This window comes from Paramisgurnus dabryanus, chromosome 7 (genome assembly GCF_030506205.2).
Source record: "Paramisgurnus dabryanus chromosome 7, PD_genome_1.1, whole genome shotgun sequence".
NCBI lineage: Eukaryota > Metazoa > Chordata > Actinopteri > Cypriniformes > Cobitidae > Paramisgurnus > Paramisgurnus dabryanus.
In genome coordinates, this window is record NC_133343.1 from 27,935,945 (window position 1) to 27,955,693 (window position 19,749).

A 19,749-nucleotide genomic window follows, 5' to 3' on the forward strand; every position below is an offset into this window, starting at 1 on the left:
ACTACTTTTCCTAAATCAATTGTAACATTTTAAATCAATAAAACATTGTTTAAAGTTTGCAAAATATTTCTAATGTAGTAAATAATATATAAATATATCTAAATAAAAAGACAAACCTTACCTTCCCAGAGAATATGGAAATGACACCAGATTTCCAGCTTGTCTCTCACGCGCCAAACGCTCTTAATATGTCATCCAGTTCTCGCGCCTTCCGGCTTTTTATTTTAACGGTCACTCTGCTTTATGTGCTGTCTGTCAGTTTAAGCCTCGTCTTTGTCCGTCTTCTCTGTTTGCAGCCTTTCCCGCTTCTTCAATGCAGTTCACCTTACAGACGCTTACTTCTACCCTACAATTCTTGAGGAAACTCTTTAAGGTGAGACTTATAAATTTACTCTTAGCATCTGTAACTTTCGATTATTTTTCATTTAAACGACAAAATGAGAAGGAAAGCGTCCATTTGAAAGTAAAGCACGATATCATATTGCCAAGAAGCAACAGTTTCTCACTTGTTCGACTTCTGTGAGGAAAAGACGCTTCCACCTGCGGGATGTGTGTCTCGCGCTCCTCCCGCCCTGTGTATAATCACGCGCCCGCTCGCGCCGGTCTCCGCAGATCAAGAAATCGATTTCCAGAGGAGGCGACTTGTTGGAGATGCGCATCCTAATAGGGTTGCTGTCTACCCAATTAGTACTTATAAAAAAATAAGAAAGGTTGTGCTGGTATGATGTCATTACAAGCAGCAGTGAGGCATACATAGGATAAGCAGATATTAAAGTATACGACTTCAGCTACCTTTGTGTATTTTCAACATAATGGGTTTATTATGGAGAAATTTAGCATTAATAATTACAAGTAAGGCACACATCGTATTGACATTTTGCAAATTGATTGTGTTCCCTTAGGCCCACATATGCTCAGGAATTTTAATGTGTAATCGTATAGAAAAATTGATTATGAAAAAAATATTCTTTTTTTTTCTTCTTTTTCATTCCTCTGGCTTTCGCTGCATGTCCCTCGCGAATTCGATGTTGTGAATCATACACTTGCTTGCTCTAGTGAAAATACATTCATAACAATCTGTTACACTGGCTAGTTTAAGCAGTTTTACATACTTCATGTACAGTACCATTGGTATGTGTTAATTATTTGGCTGAAATACTTTTTGCATTAGTCTGTGACAATGTCAAGAGTGGAGAAATTGGTGTGAAAAACCAAGAGACAGAGGAATGACAGTGTGTTGGGTGAAAGACAGTTTAGCTGTGTTTTTAGGTCTGTTGCCAGTGTCTCTGTTTCTTTAGCCTTCAGAGCTCATTAGCAGTGATAGACACATTGCTACTGACAACCTCCTCCACACACTTTAGCTCTCACCTTACTCCCTTTCCCTATCATTCCACTTTCATCATCATTTATATCTCTATCACCAACTCCCTGCGCTATTAATTTCTATTTTACTAAAGCACTTGCCTCTCCTTCCCTTTTCATCACACTTTTTCAGTTTTGTCTCTCACGCTGTTATCTCTAAAGATTAATTTTGCTTAAAGTGTCTGTTTCCCCGTATTTGCACTGTAAAAAAATGCACGCTGTTTAAACATTTACATTAACAATTATGCATTTGGCAGAGACTTTTATCCAAAGCAACTTACAGTGCATTACAAGGTATAGGTATTTTTGTCAGTTTGTTTGTACTTTAGCGCTGCTAATGCAGTATCACAGAGCTAGCAGGAACACAAAGCAATTTGCAACTGGGTTATGCAAGTCAGTTCAACATACTATTTTTAGTTTTGACTTAATAAGTTGACATAACTTATAAAACTTAAAGAGTACCTATCGTCCGATTCACGATTGTACATTTCCTTTGGTGTATACGTGTGTATTAGTACATGTTAACGATATGCAAAAGGTACATACCCCAAAGTAAACGATGAGGCAAGTTATCGTCTCCAACCTATATCTCTTTTCTTGGACTACAACAAACACACGGATTGTTGGCAACAGTTTACTTCCTGGGATTGGAGATGTAGGAAAGACCGATATTATCATAATTCCTTCCGCTTCAGACTCACAGCCTGCAAGTTAACTCCTGTTAGCATTGCATTGTGACCGAATCTTTTAAACATGGTAAGGAGCGTCACATTTCTGGCTGACGTCAGAGCTATTTAGGACAATAACAACGTACAGATTAGCTGGCCAATCAGGGACACAGAGCTTTTCAAGTCCGTGCGTTTTAGGAAGAGAGTGAAATCTGGAGCTACAAAAATGTACGTTATGTGGAAAATAATGTGTTTATTAACCATAAACCACGCAAACACATTGTATTATATCAAATGCACAAAATAACATTGTTTTTTAGCAATAAAATAAGTGCACTTTAAATTAAAAAGCTTAAACTTAATATGTTAAGTTAAAGTAACCTGATATGATATATTTTTTTACAGTGTGGAAACACTGACCACCATAGTCTCTTGGTCATTGTCAATTTCATTCATGACTTTGATTGCTATGTAAAATAAAAACAATAATACTGTTGAAAAAGATTTTAAATCCAAATTCGTCATGGCCTCGGAAAACAGCAGTTTGTGCATTCTTCAAAACCTCTCACATTTGTGTGCTATGGAAGAAAGATAACCATATGCAATTGGACATGGGGGTAAAAGCAAGATTTTCTATTTTGGGTGAACTAGTTCATTGATTACAGAAATGTGGGCTTCACATACATATTTCAGATAAAACAGTTCCAGCAAGCTTGTCCACACATCGATACACAACAATACAGACAATGATGGCAGTGCACAAGATGGATGAGTAAAGTGTTATTGCACAAAAAAAGAAACCCTTTGAGTCTTGACAGACAAATGGCACTCACGTATACTTCTAATAATGGTCTCCCTCAAATACAGAAGGTACAAAAGTAGAAGGCCACACTAAAGCCTTGGAACACTAAAGAGACCTCTGATAAGTGCTGTCACTGTAAACTGTACAGCTTCCCTTTATAGGTTTCAATACATCGCTTATTTGTTTTAATCTTGTATTTTTGTAAATGTCTTTCTATGTTCCTTGCTTCTTAAACTTTATTAAGTCTGGTCCAGGGAGGACCTTCCGCCATTTTGCCTCTTGATCAATAAAGCAGCTCCCATGATGCACCCTGTCAACTTCTCTCACAGGCAATTGCTTGATGCATGCGAAGTCACATTAGCATAACAAACTTTAAAAAAGATGCTGTAAATAAATCCATAAATAAATGGTTGGTAAAAAGAAGTAGATTTTTTATCATCATGAGATTAAGTTTAATTAAGTATTTCTATTGGTTAATAAACCAAATCTATTTAACAAAGCTGTACAACAATTACAAATTATTGTGTATTACACTTTTGTTTAAAATTACCCCAAGCTGTCATTGTGGCAGTATACTAAAAGGTACTTATATTATGTACTATTTAGGTACAGACTATACATTTAATACCAATATGTGTCTCAAAGGCTCTAATATTAACTCTTGAGGTGCAAATGTGGTCTTTTTTGAAAGGGTACCTACCCAGTTACAGATTGGGACCATTTTTGACCATTTGTTCTGACAGTATGTTAATGTAATCCTAATGTAAGATAAAAAGTTAAACACTTTGCCCTGGTTTTACTCTTATTTCTAGATAATAAGGTGGATTTGCAGTGAAGGAGGGATGGCAGAGTGTCAAAGGAGCGAGGTAGGAGCGATGACATTGATTAAATGAAGATGCTGCTTTCAATCTTCTGTTAAGAACTTTATGATGCACAATTTAATAATAATGGGGATAGCACAGATGATTATTTATATTTATAAAATAAGAGAGATAAGAGACTACAAGTATTATAGTGATTTCCACCTCTCATTTTTGTAATATTTATAGTTTTCTTCAAATAGTTCAATAAAGCTTGGGCTGAAGGGATTTATGTTCATGTCTGTGTATTACTGTACGTATAGACGATTTTATTGGATACACGTGCGTTGCCGCGGTTACACCTCTGGTCGGAACTTTATTTCCCGTCCTGTTTGTTTAATGGTCTGACTAGTGTCTAAACTGAACACTGGAACAAATACCTTGAACATAACAAATGTTTTGGTTTCCTAAAGTTGAAGGGAGACCGCGATCATGGATCACAAACCACGGTTTGGCAGCCGGTTCGTAGTTAGCATTGTATACATTATAGTACACATTTTACACAGTAACGTTACCTCCGTGTAGTTTTTTACGCTTTAGCTATAAAATATAAACTACGGTAATCTACTTGTTTTTTACACTGTAAAAAACTCTGTAGAAATTACAGTATTACTGGGTATTACTGGCAACTAACTGCCAGTAACTTACTGTAGATTTTACATGTATGTTATTTACTGGGAACAGTTTGTTCAAAGTTAAATGAACATGAACCATTTTCAGTCTTTATCTTCTACAGTAAGTTACTGGCAACCAGCTGCATAATACAGCTAATTTTTTACAGTGTTTTTTTGCTTGTTATCAGAAATAAACTACTATTAAAGGACTTGTTATTGATTCTTTGCGGAGTTTGCCTGAAGTTACGTTTATTCCACGAAAACCGTTTGTTTCTACTGCTAAAACCGTCAATATAGGAAAGACCAGAGCTTTTGCCACACTACTTATAATAAACATTTTTTAAAATCAGTTTCTTTTTAAAATTTGTATGGCGACAAACCTTGCCAGATCTTGGTGACAAAAAAGCCTTTGAATATTTCCACCATTATTACCTGAAAAAAACTTGGCTATAATTAATTGAACATGTTGACCTTAAGTGACAACATGCACCAATAGTAGGGCGCGTACAACAGGGGTGCAAAACTTTGGGTAGATAGCAAATCGATTTAATTAATGATTAATAGGTTTTCAAGGCGATTAAAAAAACATTTTTGCAAATTCTGATTTAAAACCTCAGCTTGTACCTGAAATGTGTTCAATGTGAATGCAAATGTGTGTTGCATTTTATGTTTTGTAACATAATGCGTGTACAACTTGAAATCATGTAATTTATGTAAAAAAAATTACTTAATTTTTATAGATTTCTCTGAAAGCAGAATAAGTGTATGTAGAATGTTAAGATAACATCATTTTGGTTTTGGAAAAGAAAACAGCAAGACAGCAATACAGTCTTTCTGACAAAAGCTAGCTGAGTCTACCCAACATGCAGTGTATGTATAGGTTTTTGAAGGAAAGCAGAAGAAAGGGCAAAATAGAGGCTGGATTTGTTGTGTGTGTATGGTTGTGTGTGTGTGAGCGATAGAGAGACAGAGAGAGAGTGTTTGTGTGTCTCTGATTGCTTGCTGATACATGGTGACATGCCGTAGATTGACTCAGCCTGCTTTTCTAATTCTCTCTATTAATAAGCTACAGCTTCCCACCGTTGCACCGGACTACATCTATTCATCTCAATTTGTCATCTGCTCTCCCCTCTCTCTCTCTCTCTCCTTATCCTTTCAGTCTTTCTAACCCTTACTATCTCTCTCTCTTCTCCCCCATCATTTCCTGCATCATGTCTGTTTTACTGACCTCTTCTCTTGTTCCAAACCTGTCCATTCCATCCGTGTCCTTCTCAGCATGAAGATGTCTGGTACATTAAGAAGGCCAGAGGTCCTATGTTTTATATTCTTTTAAAATGCGAAGGTTAAATAAACTGATTTAACTCTTGAGAAAACTATGGCATTCAAATAATTTCTTGTTTGGTATATTCAAGGAAAAAAACTAATGAAATAGTTTGAAGATTTCTTTAGTAAACTTCTGTTTATATATATTTGACTACACTGTAAAAAGTACACATTTGGATCAACTTCAATTGGTAATATCTACATTTTTTTACTTTAAAATAAAACCTTACAATTAGCAATTACAGTATTACTGCCAGCTGTTTGCAGTAACTTACTATAGATTTAAATTTATGTTATTTACTGGCAACAGTTTGTTCAAAGTTAAATGAACATTAAACATTAACTAGTGTTAATCTTTTAAATTTAAGTCTACAGTTAATTACTGGCAACAGCTGCATATTTACAGCAAACAATTTCACAGTGTACATTTTACTTTTAAAGGGATATTTCACCCAAAATTAAAATTCTGTAATCATTTACTCACTCACATGTTGTTAAAACTTTCTTTGTTCTGATGAACATGAAGGAATATACCAAAAGGATCATAAGCCCCATTCAATTCCATAGTAGGAAAAGAGCATACTTTGGAAGTGAATGGGGCTCATGAACGGTTTGTTGCTCAAAATATTTTCCTTTGTGTTCATCAGAACAAACTATTTTTTTTTTCAAGTTTGTAACAACATAACGTGAGAAAATGATGAGAGAATTTTCATTTTTGGGAGAATTATCCCTTTAAAGTATTTTTCACTTAAACATATAAGTTAAAACATACATTATTTAGGTGTTACCAACTGAAGTATTTTTTTAAGTTGATTAAACTTTTCACTTTATACAGTGTAGTTTTTAGACAGTCCCCAAATGAGATAAAGGTAAACATTTGGCTTGTTGTCCGTATGGGTTAAATAAACATGCTCCTCCCAAAACCTCCCCTTGGAAATCAATCTATTCAAAGGTAGGGTTAGGTTATTTAAGTGATAATAAACAGCTTTATGGTAAAAAGTCTGCAACACATTTAATTTTAGATAGAATATCTACACGTGTATGTGTGTGTGCGTGCGTATTGAGAGAAATGATGGCACAGAATGTTACTACTGTAGGAGTGAAACAACTACAAAGACAAAAGTGGAATCTCAAAAGCATGACAAGGGATAGAAAGACAGCAGGAGAGGAAAGAAAATGAGGGAACATCCAGCAGGACAGACAAGAATTACCAAGACTACAGACACTGATTCTTTGCCCTTAACTTCCTTCAGCCGCAAACACACTGCATGTGCAACATGCACAAGCCTTTTAAAGAATAAAATATTTATCTTCAAAGACTTCATCTTTTTTTGGATTATTACACATAAAAATGAATTCTATTAGTCAAAAAACCTAAAAGATATATTCTCTAACACAAAAACACAGCATTTACACTCCTAAACATAAAGGTGCTTAAAGTTTTTTTACAGCGATGCCATAGAGGAACCATTTTTTGCTTACATTTTTTCACTAAAAAAGTTCTTTATAGAAACAAGGGGCCCTATCATAGACACGACGCAATGAAGTGCAATGCGCGGCGCAAGTGTTTTTTGCTAGTTTAAGCACGCCGCATTTACTGTATTATTTTGGCGCAATACTGTGTTTGTTATTTAAAGAGCGCAAACGTTTTTAAGTTCAACAATTAAAGGATTTTTAAGTCTTTTGGACATAACTGAGGACCTGTAGCCTGGTAAGTAATTGAACGTTTTGCTTTAAAGGTGCACAATATAACGTGTGTTCATGTTTCACGTGTAAAAAAAAATCGGAATTTTTCACACAATTTACTTGTAGCGCTGTTTTCACTGTCCTAAAAACAGGCTGATGTCTTTCTTGTTGACAAATCTGGCGACTGACGTATTCCTGACGGAGTTTTTTTGTGTCAAAAAATCTTATTTTGAAGTCATTCAACTGGGAAGTAGAGGGCTGTAATCTAAACGGGCCGTTCGATGTAAGCTTTGAAAGGGGAATTCTGCTAAAGAAAATATATCGCCTGGCAGTGAACTTTGAGCCTTATTATTTTTCAGGTATTATTTATGCTCTAACAGCGACATTACACACTAACTAAAGTTTGAAAAATGGGATCAGGAAGAACGTGACAATTTTTTTTACATCAATCTTAAACTGGTGGTCTTCTTCCTCTACTTAGTTTTTCAGTTTACAAATTCCGCCATCTAAATTGGTAATCGGCATGGGGCGAGCACAACTGGCTTTTAAAGGGGATGGAAGATTAGACTCAACCATTTTAGACTGTGCAAGACTGTGTTTAGACTGATAGGCGCACAAACCATTTTTCTTATTGTTAAATTAGCAAAAGTGGATTTGGACACACCCTTTAACACTTAGTGCCATGCACTTTAGAACATATGCTTATATTGTAAAAATAGGGCCCAAGTTCTTTATGGAACCATTCATTCAAAAACAGTTTTATGGCATTGTGAAGCACCGTGATTTTTTAAAAATTCCCAATGACTTGGGATCCCTTAACAGCACATATACAGTATTATGCACACAGATAAAACACCATCAGGGTAAAACACTCAACACTAAAGTAATGCTGTAAACATTAGTTAAACCACATAACAAACAAAAACATCCTTTCAGTTTTTTCCTTGTACTTTTCTTTCCTCATGCATTGTAAAGAAAATTATACTTTTACTTGCAAACCATATATAATGAACCATCCTGAAAGTATATTATTTAACCAGATTATTTACTGACAGTGTAGCTTAAGAACATTTCTGAAGTGTATGATACAGGTTAGTTATGTAAATGTGTATGTGGGTCTTTATGGCTAATAATACACATAATTTAGGGGGATTTAAAGATAACCAAAACAACTGTAACTGCACACCTCTGGCTCACTTTTTTTCTCTTCCTCCCACTCCCACCTTTCCTCTGTCACCTCCCGCCCAAATCATTATTAACCAACGTTGTCTGTCTCATTAGTGCTTACAACACACCACAGTAACATCAACAAAACCAAACGCAGACTAACCTCAGATAATTGCAGTTTTATTCATCTTACTATATATAACTGCCCTGTTTTATTCCCTAGCACCTGTCCATTTAATCCTTTGTCTTATTTCCATCTAAATATACCTAACCTTACTGTTGAAAATGGAGGAATTGGACTCATTGTATCAACATCTAGCAACTGGAAACCACTAATGGGGCTAAATCTTTCATAATGTCTTTGTGTCTTTCAAATCAATCTTCTGATATCTTCTCAGACTAGATAAAAAGTAAGGTAAAGATTATTTAATAAAATCAATTATCTGTGCTCTTTCAAACCGTTTGTCCGTTCGTCCGTTTGTTTGTTCATAATCAACAATGTTATGTTGGCTAAACAAAGAATTTTTATGTTAAGCTGACAAGACACACTATTTTGTTGAATTAACGTTCACATTGTTAAAAAGATTTTTTTTGAAATCTCAACTTGAAAGGATTAAGTTAAATGGGCAAAAAAGTTTTTTGAGTGCACATTTGAAATTATTTTAGTAAAAGCTTATAATTGGGAAAACAGTGATCATGGAACAACTTTGACTCCAAGATGGCGCTGTTACCGGAAGCTAGTTATTACAGTTTATAAAGTTTGAAATCTGGATATTTTTCTTACAAAATCACATTGATAATACACTAAAGACCTTTATAAACCCACTGGAGCCGTGTGGATTACCTCTGTAAAGGGTGAACGCACTCTTTTGGGGTTTTAAGTGAGAAGTTGTTCCCTGATCCATGTTTGCTACCATTATAAAGATTGGAAGAGCAATGACAAAATAACTCAAAATGTGCTGGACATGTGTTTCTCGGATTGCTTGAGGGTAAGTAAATCATGGGGTAATTTAGATTTTCAGCTGCATATTCCCCTTTAAGATTTTAAGGTTTTTAATCCCTGAGTCTTTCACCACTGGATGGTGCATTGTGAGTTGCACTTGATAGAGTATTTAAAATCAGTCACCAAGGTCTACAAATTTGTATAAATCTGTAAAGAAATTACATAAGACCTATTTAACCTTCAAATGCATTGTAAAGCCAACTTCAAAGTTTGTCTAGACAAACTTTCCTAGTTGTCCACTAATTTTGTACATTCTTCCCCCTAATGGAAAACTGCAGTGCCGGTTGGAAGCGTAGAAACGCGTGTAGAGATAACTGATAGAGAGCCGAAACGCTCTGCTGCATAGATGGTCTCTGCTGACTGAAAGAAGGATCAGGGTGAAAGGAATAAAAAGAGATAGACGGTGAGAGAGAAAGAAAGGAGATTTTTGTGTCATGAGCATCACCCTTTTGAATGCGAATGTATGCAGGATCCGTCTATTTAACCGCAGGAACTGTCATACCGTATGCGTGTTTGTGTGCATATGAGAATGTGATGCTGTTGACAGGATATCTTACGCCGTCTGATGGTATTGACAGAAATCACCGCTTGAAAATAATACAACGGACATTTCAACACGTGGTCCTGCCCTTGTCCACAATGACAGGACGAAATATCACAGAAGATTGTATGCGTGCGTCTGTGTGCATGACAGTTCTCTATGCTGAAAACTTGTTATTTTGTGAGGGCATAAAGTATAAGTTGTTGCACTATACAGACATTAAAAATAATGAATGAAGACAGGAATGAACCAATCATAAACACAGTGAAGTCAACATGAGTCAGGTTTTTAAAAATAAATCCCCAGGGTGTGATTTAACAGATTCAGTTTCTCATAGAGTAGATGTAAGTGTTTTCCAATTGAAATTTAATTAATTTGATATTTATTCAATATAACACTTCAAACTTAAGTATTATATACATAATGTTGCCCCAAAATGAATAAAATATATTTGGACACTAATTCTATATTTAAATATTTATGAATGCTATTCAATTAGATTACAAAATATCAAACAAAGTGGCATTTATTTCACAGAAATTCACAGCACAAGCACATTTTCCAGTCAAAATCTTTTGCATAAGGAAAGTTGTTGTTAAAGAATTGGACAGCACTTTCCAAAAAAATATTTATACAGTTCATGCAAAAAATTGTGAATGTCCATATGTGATTAACTACATCTGTGGTTATGATAGGGAACTAAATTGCCAGGAGCTGACTTTATATAAATCAACTAATGAGCTTGTCATTATTGCAAAAATTGCAAAAGCTTTTGAAAAAGTTAGTTCTGTGAAAATGTATAGCACAAGTTGTCCTTAAGTAGGTCGCACACTGGACGACAAGGGCCACGTCGCGCCATGAATCTAAAAACGATACATTATTTTCTATGAATGTAAGCACACTGGCAGCGTCTGTCCGCTGTGATTCTGGCCACTGCTCAAATCCCTGTCGCGCCACTCACAGTTTATCATTAAAAAACATCATATTTGTCCCAGATCGTCAGCGTTTAACATGGGCAACTAACGTTTTGCATTTTGAAGTAGATGCTGTCTGACTAAGCTCACGCTATTAAATGTGAACTTCCGATGTATGATTCCTCCTAGTTGTGCTAGACGCAGCGCTGCGCTTCTCGTCCGGTGTGCGACCCCCTTTAGGCCTGGACACTGGACGATTTTTACATCTTAAACGATTTTTAAATCCATGGGAGACCACAGACATAGGGACAGTGTCAAACGCATACGCACCCTCTGGATGATTTGACAGACCACGAAACCTCACATGACTGTACTGTAGTAATGATTTCAAAGTGACGCGAGATCTCACAGAAACGTGAGATCAAACGTGACTTGAGAAAAACAAATGTTGTGGTAGTTCTTGCATTCTTCTTACATTAAAAAAAACAATTGTACTGTTGCAGTTGTTGTACAAATCGATATTCTTTCTCAATACTCTTTCATATCATGTTTTTGTCTTGTTTTAGCTATAAGAGTACGCAACATCCATTTCAAGCTTGTACGCTCTCATTGGTTATCGCAGCTGTCATGTCGAAAGGCAGCCCGATCAAGTTTGATATTTACGTTTTGGAATCGGCAAGGCTTCAACTCGATCGTGAGCAGTAAAATAATCGCACCAAACACTGGAGTTTTTGCAGTAAAACACGCCCCCTTTTAATCGCAAATCTGGCTTAAAATCTTCACGTGTGTGGCCAAGGCTTAGCTGAAATACAACAATGCAATACAATTCACACATTAAGTGAATTTTATGTGGCAAAATCTCTTAAAATTTTCCTGTTTGGAAATACAGGAAAATTTAAAACTGCATTCTGTTTCAAAAATGCTGACATACTAAGTGGCCGATCACACCAAACACGTTTTAAACACTTGAAAACGCGAGGCGGACAGCACTTATTTGATTGACTTCAGAAATGAGCAGTGCCCTGCGTTTTTTTATATTGTCAGGCAACCACCGAGGCAGCTGTCCTGTCAATCAAATATTGAAGCACTCTTGAAACTTTGGTTTTCTATTAACGGTCATAGCAGAAACTTTTAAAAGAGGGTGCTCAAACATGCAGGAGACAGTTAGTAAGTGCAGACTCCACAACGAAAGGCCTGCCTCTCCCCTTATTCGATTGGACAATGGAAAAATGCAAATAACATCGGCTGTATTTTCACTCGAGAGTTGACTTTTTTTTGCCCAAACGGCAAAAACGAGAGGTGTTCGCATTTTAACAACACGCATAACACTTGCTGTCCTTAAAAACCATTCAATAAAGGCACCCCTACTGCCATAAACGCATACTGTGTGATCTGCCTCTAAGAGGCTGTTTACACTTGGCATTAACATGCGTTTTCATCGATCGGATCACAAGTGGACGACGTTAAAGCCAGGTGTAAACAGTGTTCAAAACGTTTTGAGTTCATCCACTTTCGACCACTTTCAACCACATCCAGAGGTAGTCGAAACCACTTTCGATCGGATCGCTTTGGAGTTGCTGAACGCATATGTGGTTGAAAGTGTTCGAACAGCCACACGCGACCGCCTTCTCTCCGCCCATTTATCTAATCTGAGGTATTAAACACAAGTTTTACGTCTTTTTTTTTACTTCTGACGTGAACACACGTGAAGAGCGCTATTTTAAGCCTTTCATTGATACATCTAAAGCGGCTGATCTCCGTAGTTTTGTTTTGAAAGCGTGTAAAAGTTGCACGATCCTATTTCATCAATTGCGCTGAAAATTCAGAGAAAGCTCTAACATACACACGCACAAAACTCTGTGCAGCATGTTTACTTGCTAAACAAGCAGTGGACTCCGACATAATATTAGTTTGCGTCCATATAAACAAATAATTACTCCAGCTCGCGTTTGAATGACAGCAGAGAGACTCGCCCACTGTCTCACAGACCACCCCTTCACAGTATTCAGGACAGAAACGGTCGAAAGTGGACAAAAGAGACGGATTTAAATACCAGGTGTAAACGTAATGTGTCTCTCTCGTCCACTTGTGATCCGATCGATGAAAACACATCTTAATACCAAGTGTAAACAGCCCCTAAAGGTGTATTTACACTTCTCTTAAAGTTTACACATGTAACACGAATCAAACCTAGAGGCTTGAGGTCACAACCTGACTGGTTATAGCTTTTATTACATCTATTTTGCCAATCAACTAAGATTCTAAAACAACGCTGTGTGCTAAGCTAAACACATTGTAGTCTGTAAATACAGTATGAGGGTATTTTTACCAGGGGAAAACTCGCAAAGAGCTTATAAATGTTTAAAATAGTCAAACAATGCCAAGAATTCCTCTGTTATATGTGCAAACAAATATATAATAAATGGTTTATGGTTTTTGGGGTTGCATCTTGTTATTGTTTCCTTTTGGTTCGTTTAGATCAGTGGTTCTCAACTCCAGTTCTTGCCCCCTCTCAGAATGTTGTAGATGTCTCCTTATAGACCCTTTTACCATGCACGTGATCAAATAGCCTGCGCATGCATTTAGGCAACAGAAGTGGTGTTATTCCCCAGTGGTTCTAACGTGTTAGCAACTCAGAAAGTTTATCAAAAAGGTTTCCCAGCATCAAAATGTCTGGTTGTTGCGTTTGGTTGCACTAATATAATATACTAATATACGTATGTATGTATTTGGCCACTTTATATTTTGGCATCTGCTAACGTCTTCTATCCACTCACTAAAGTACACGGATTTTGTTTGAAAAAGTTGAAAAGTCTTTCTCTGTTTGTGTTGCTTCACTGCTGATTCTTGCCATACTTCCGTTGCCAAGATGCGCGCGCATACGCTGCCACATCATCATTGTGTACAAACAGTAAAAGGGTCTATTTGAAACACCTGATTTCACTCATTAGGCTCCTTAATTAACACACTAACAAATTGATGAACTGAATCAGGTGTTTTTATATATGGAGACATCTAAATGTTCGGGGAGAGAGGGCCCGAGGACTGGAATTGAGAACCACTGGTTTAGATGTCTTTGGTCCATGTTGCTTTCCTTCAAACCGCACCTGAGTGTGTTTGGAAGTGGACCAAGACCCGCCTTTCGGCGGTCTCGCTTGTTTGGTGTGCACCAACTTGGTTGGGGGGTAGTCAGACTACTTATAAACAAGTAAAGTAAGAAGCGCAAGAAAATGTATTTAACATTTAACAATTGCAGCCCATATTTTTGAGGATAATGCTGATCTATGTTAGCCACTGTTCTCAAAAAGACGAAAATGCATGCTTTTATTTTAATTGTAAAGTCAGTGCGTGTTGGTTCATGTCCTTTATCTAAATCAGTTAATTTGGCAGCAGCTGTTTGAACTCTTCTGATGCTGATTTTGTGGAAGGAAGTGGCCTTTTCTGGCAACACAAGGGAAAATGTTTGTTTTGAGAAGTGCTTTAGAGAAAGAGATATAAAGTCTCTCTCTCTCTCTCTCTCTCTCTCTCTCTCTCTCTCTCTCTCTCTCTCTCTCTCTCTCTCTCTCTCTCTCTCTCTCCGTCATGCTCCCCTGCTTCTGCTCTTAAGGTCACGGTTTGTACCCACCGTCACTGACTGTCACTCTGTTTCTCTCTTTCTTTCTCTCCGTTTCTTCTTCCACCTCTAACCCCCACCCCATCTTTCTAGCCCTCTGTCATCCATCTCAAAAACACCATTGAACAAAACATAAAAAGAGATAGAGACAGAAGAGAAGGAAATAAGATGAGGGGAGAAAAGAGAAGCAATAGAATAAGACATAAAGAGGGTACAAAGACAGAAACACGTCAAAATATTTAACTTTGTTCTTTAAGAATACCATCAGGACACATCAATCTATTCAGCATCACATTTAGCATTTGTCTATAACATTTATAAATTGCTTCAGAAATATAATCTTTAAACAGAAATATAATAATTACACCTACCGTATGTTCTCTATTTCAAAGATCTATTTCTTTGAAAGACCAGCATACTGTGTTGCATTTTAGATGTTTCTACCCAGCATGGGATACTGATGTCCCTACCAGGCCCTCTAAACTAGCTTAACCAGCAAGGTTTCCTTGTTTAAGCTTTAGTAGAAAGCCCATGCTGATCAACCAACTTTTCTTGGCATATTCCGCTTTCCCTAAGAAATCACTTATAGTTAATATATTCCAGTCTTTGGTTAAGACAGATGCAACAAACATTTGTGTTGTTGTACAAACGCAACCTTCTACACAAAATAATGGTACAAAAGTTGTCACTGGGACAGTACCCTTTCAAAAAGGTACACCTTTGTACCCAAAAAGGGCATATAAGTACTTCAAAGGTACATATTGGGAGTTCAAAGATATATATTTGTACCTAAATGGTACATAGTACCTTTTTTAAAGGGTACTGCCCCAGTGACAGCTTTGTACCTTTATTTTTGACAATGTATGTTAAATCCAGGCTAAAGTCTCATGATCGTAATCAATGATTTTACAGTCTGTCAATATTAAATATATTAAGGTTATATTTTTTTACAGAATGTCCTTTAAATTATCTAATCACTTTAGCTGGACGGGGTCACAATTTTCTACATGTAATGCAAATAAATGGTATCATGGAACCTAGTGGTTTGCGACGCACTCCTCCAGGCCACTTGCTCTGCACACCTTTTTTAACGCAGCACTCTATCATCTAAACTGGGTTTGTCAGATAAGTCAGACACCTAAAATGTTGAAGGGGGGGGGGGGGTCCGTTACCCAACTCCGCGTGTCTTTGTTTGTGAGCTAGAAAGATGTAGTCTTTTTGTGATCAGATTACTTTGCTGCACGTTCTCCCCTTAAGTAAATTTAAGGCATTATTGTGACACTATTGGTTTAGGAAACACACTGATGCAAACAGTAACAGCAACATATTTCATTGTAAAAACACAGACATTCTCTCTGATATTTTTTCTGTTGTTTGATGCTTCTCTCTTTTTTATTCCTTTCTTTGTCTCTGTGTGATCCCTCTCTGCAGACCTGCTGTGGTGCGTTCAAGCGCTCCGCTGCCACGCACTAACGAACTTCCAACATCTTGTCCCGTCACGGCAATTACACACACACATACACAAAAACACAGACAAACACACATGTACACAGTGTTTACATTTACAATAATACACATATTCCCATTGCCATACGCACAGCCTGTATAAATAAAGGAATGTGGATTTAGTTATGCGGATCCAATATTATTAATGTTATCTGTCTGTTGGACTCAAACATTGACTAAAGATATATCAGTTTTACTTACTTATATACTGTACACTAATTTGACAGCCATCATAACATTTATGTGATGAGCAATGTTTATCCATGCTTTACGGCTATTTGGGATAATGTAGCGTCAGTATTTGTAGTTTCATTATTGTTTACTCCTACTCTGTAAACAAATGTGACATGTTTCTTTATTGAGATGTATACAATAAACTTTGTTAAATAAATCCTAATAATTAATTAAAAGTCAGAGTTTTAAGATGTAATGTGTTTCAGAATATGCAGATTTTAGACATGAGTGGTTACAGACACTCTCCTTACAGTAATATCATAGACTCAGGGTTAATCAAGGCTAACTTTAATAGCATATACTTAATCATTCATAGCTTTGCTGAACCAGCAGACTATGGGCCAGACAAAAACACACACAGACACATTTACACTTTAGTGTTATTGCAAAATCAGTGAATTGCAAAATCGCTAAAGATGCAACTGAAACACTGCAATTGATGAAAGTCAAAATTAAAAAATTAATAAACGAAACCACACATAGGGGGCACTGTGATCCATGTGACTGTCACATTTGGGTTGTGTTTGTGATTCACGGTCGTTTTGCAAGGCATTTAGCGGATTCTGCCAACAAAGTGGTATTTCTGAATGGCCTGAGGCAGGGATTAAGCAGATTTAAAGTGAAGGTATTTAATGAAAATATAATAAATAGAACATTCGGTCAATATCATTATCTCATTTTTGACAGAGGTGGCGCTTAGTGGCTTTTGCATTTGAGCTCCTCATGAATGGTATACCCACAACCTTCTACACAATGTGCTACCACTGAGCTACAGAAACATCTAATTATTTAGTAATTATTAAAACAATTATAAATAAACAATTATTATAAAAGTGTACTGTATATACACTATTCAGTTTGCATGCCATTTTACCTGATACAGTGTGAACTATCACTAAGAAAGCATTCTTTTTTTAGTCTGAGACATAAATTGAGTCTAAAAAGAAAACTAATAGTCTACAAGAGAGGAAGAAAAATAAAGTGAGAGAGACGGGTAGAGCCAATAAGACCCAAAGGATGGTTAGGATTTATGATTCAGTTGCTGAACTCATAAACAGATCATTCAAAAGTAAAAGCCTTCCACAACTCACTTGCACTTAATCTCACTCATCTTTTATCAGTCTCAACAACAAATATATACCGGAAATATCATAAACTATATCTATCTAGTATATCTGTGTCCACACGCACCACTTGTTTAAGTAAAGACTTTATACATATTAAAAACTGCTTTCTATTAGGAATGAGTTGCAATTTGGTTAATACGCAAGAACAGTTCCTTTCCTGAATCAGCTTCTAAAATGGAGATAATGTGACATTATGTGTGCACAATACTAGAACAGCCAACAAAAGCTTGTAGTTCACCCCAAAAAAATACAAATTCTGTCAACATTAAAGATTTTATTTGTCACAGGCACAGTTATATAAGTATACTTATTGCAGTGAAATGAAATCTACAGACTGTGCAAAATATTTAAAGAACACCAATTATCTGATTCACGTTTTTACATTTCCTTTGTTGTGTAAGTGTGTATTAGTACATGTTAATGATATGCAAAATGTACAAACCCCAAAGTAAACGATGACGTGATATCGTCTCCCACCTATATCTCTTTTCTTGGACTACAACAAACACACGGATTGTAGGCAACAGTTTACTTCCAGGGATTGGTGATGTAGACAAGACCGACATTATAAATCTTTCGTTACAAAAATGTACGGTATGTGGAAAATAATGTGTTTTTTTTAACCATATATTATATTTTTTAGCAATGAAATGGGTTCTCTTTAAGGTATAAAGTCATATTGGGCTGAGTAACATAACTGAATGAGGCCTTTACTAATATATGTATTATTTAAAAAGAGCTTGTGAAACTGTGTCTGTATGGCCGTGGCATTTAAAGTACTGTATACTCTCAAATGTGGGTCTATTGACTGAATGCAGTTAATGCATACTGGGGTGGAGAGAGACAACATGGGGTTAACATACAATCTGTACTAACAGGCATGCAGGCCAAGCCAGGACAAAATGACAATATAACCTAAGCTAACATTAACCTGATTAACTTGACCTTCAGATTCCTCTTGAATTTCTTTTAATGCTGAAATGAACGTTCACAAGCAATTTGCAGCATACACATGTGCCCATTCCAAAATCAAATCTTTATCTTTTATTAAGTAGGATTCAAAATAACCATCATGTTTTAAATGCATTTTGTTATTCTGTTACTTCAACCTTGCAGTATACACACAAATAGATAAAACCATGCAAAGTGCTATTACCAGCTATAGATGGGGTCATCTGAGTTTGAACAAGCAACAAGTACCAAAAAAAGTACAAACCAACACAAGAAGTTTGCAAAATTTAACAGCCACCACCACCACAATGAAACCGCAGAAATGTTCTTGGGTATGGGCTAAATGTACGCTTGTTAGTGGCAAGATAAAAAGAATGAAACGATGGAAAGGAGAAAAATGGAGCAGTGCAGGGATTTGTTACTATAATTGAATAGATTTGGCTTGTTACCACACAGTTGTTAGGTGTCAAACTGGGAAACAAATAAATGGATAAACAATGTGTGTGTGTTAGCATTCAACTTAGCACATGTCCATATAGGGGATTTAGTATGAATGTGTATGCGCATCAGTCTTTACATCTGTTCCTGTGAAGGTTTTGAATCTGAGCTCTTTAATTGCATTATAAAAAGCTTAAAATGTAATGTATATAGTAAATACAACATAAAGTTTTGTAATTGTGGGTCCCAGGTAAACACAAAACCTTTTTTGGGTCCTGGACCAATAAAGAATGATAATAAGGCGCTTGCCTTTAAAAAAAATAATTGACTGATGCATACATTTTTACTAAAACACAAAGAAATAGAAAATCCCTAAATTCTTTCCCTACATGGTCACCCACACATACACAAACACAGATTAATTTGATATGCAACACAAAGTGTGTGTGCTTTAAATGTCAAGGGTGTGTAGGCTTAGCATTGCATTTAGAATACAATTAAAACAGGGAATGATAGCCAGATCAGGGAAAAATAGAAAGTTAGAGGGCAAGTCACTAAAATGCAGGTGGATAAAAGATGAGGACAAATAAAAATATTTATTGAGAAGATAAATGGGAGAAAAGAGAGATGATGAAAAGGCTAAATAGAAATGTATTAATAGAGGATGAATCAAATAGCCAACATAAATGATGAATATGTATAACATCTGGAAAAATAAGAAATAATCTATTGGTAAATACTGAAAATAACACGAATTAGGATTAATAAATGTTGTAAAAGTATTAAGATAATGCATTATGTTAAATTCAACATTATAAAGTGTTACCAAGATAGTAAAATGTTACAAATATAGGCTTACTGAAACATTCCTATAAAATTGCTAAATTACATATTGAGCAAATGAAAGATGACATAACATTTTCTAGGGTTTTTTTCAATG

The 19,749-nt window shown here is 36.1% G+C and overlaps 1 protein-coding gene and 1 long non-coding RNA gene across 2 annotated transcripts in view; one reads left to right on the top strand and one right to left on the bottom strand.

Moving 5' to 3' along the window:
* The window catches only part of c1ql4b (complement component 1, q subcomponent-like 4b), a 13,585-nt gene extending 12,993 nt beyond the window's left edge, over positions 1-592 (bottom strand). Inside the window, exon 1 of the mRNA XM_065272634.2 lies at positions 122-592. The gene's annotated coding sequence lies outside the window, so the exon portion shown is untranslated. The remainder of the gene's footprint in view (positions 1-121) is intronic.
* LOC135757882 (uncharacterized) lies at positions 296-16,361 on the top strand. Its single transcript, XR_010536364.2, has 3 exons — positions 296-373; positions 3,645-3,698; positions 15,985-16,361. It is a non-coding gene; the product is annotated as an uncharacterized lncRNA (long non-coding RNA).
* The last annotated feature ends 3,388 nt before the right edge of the window (positions 16,362-19,749 follow it).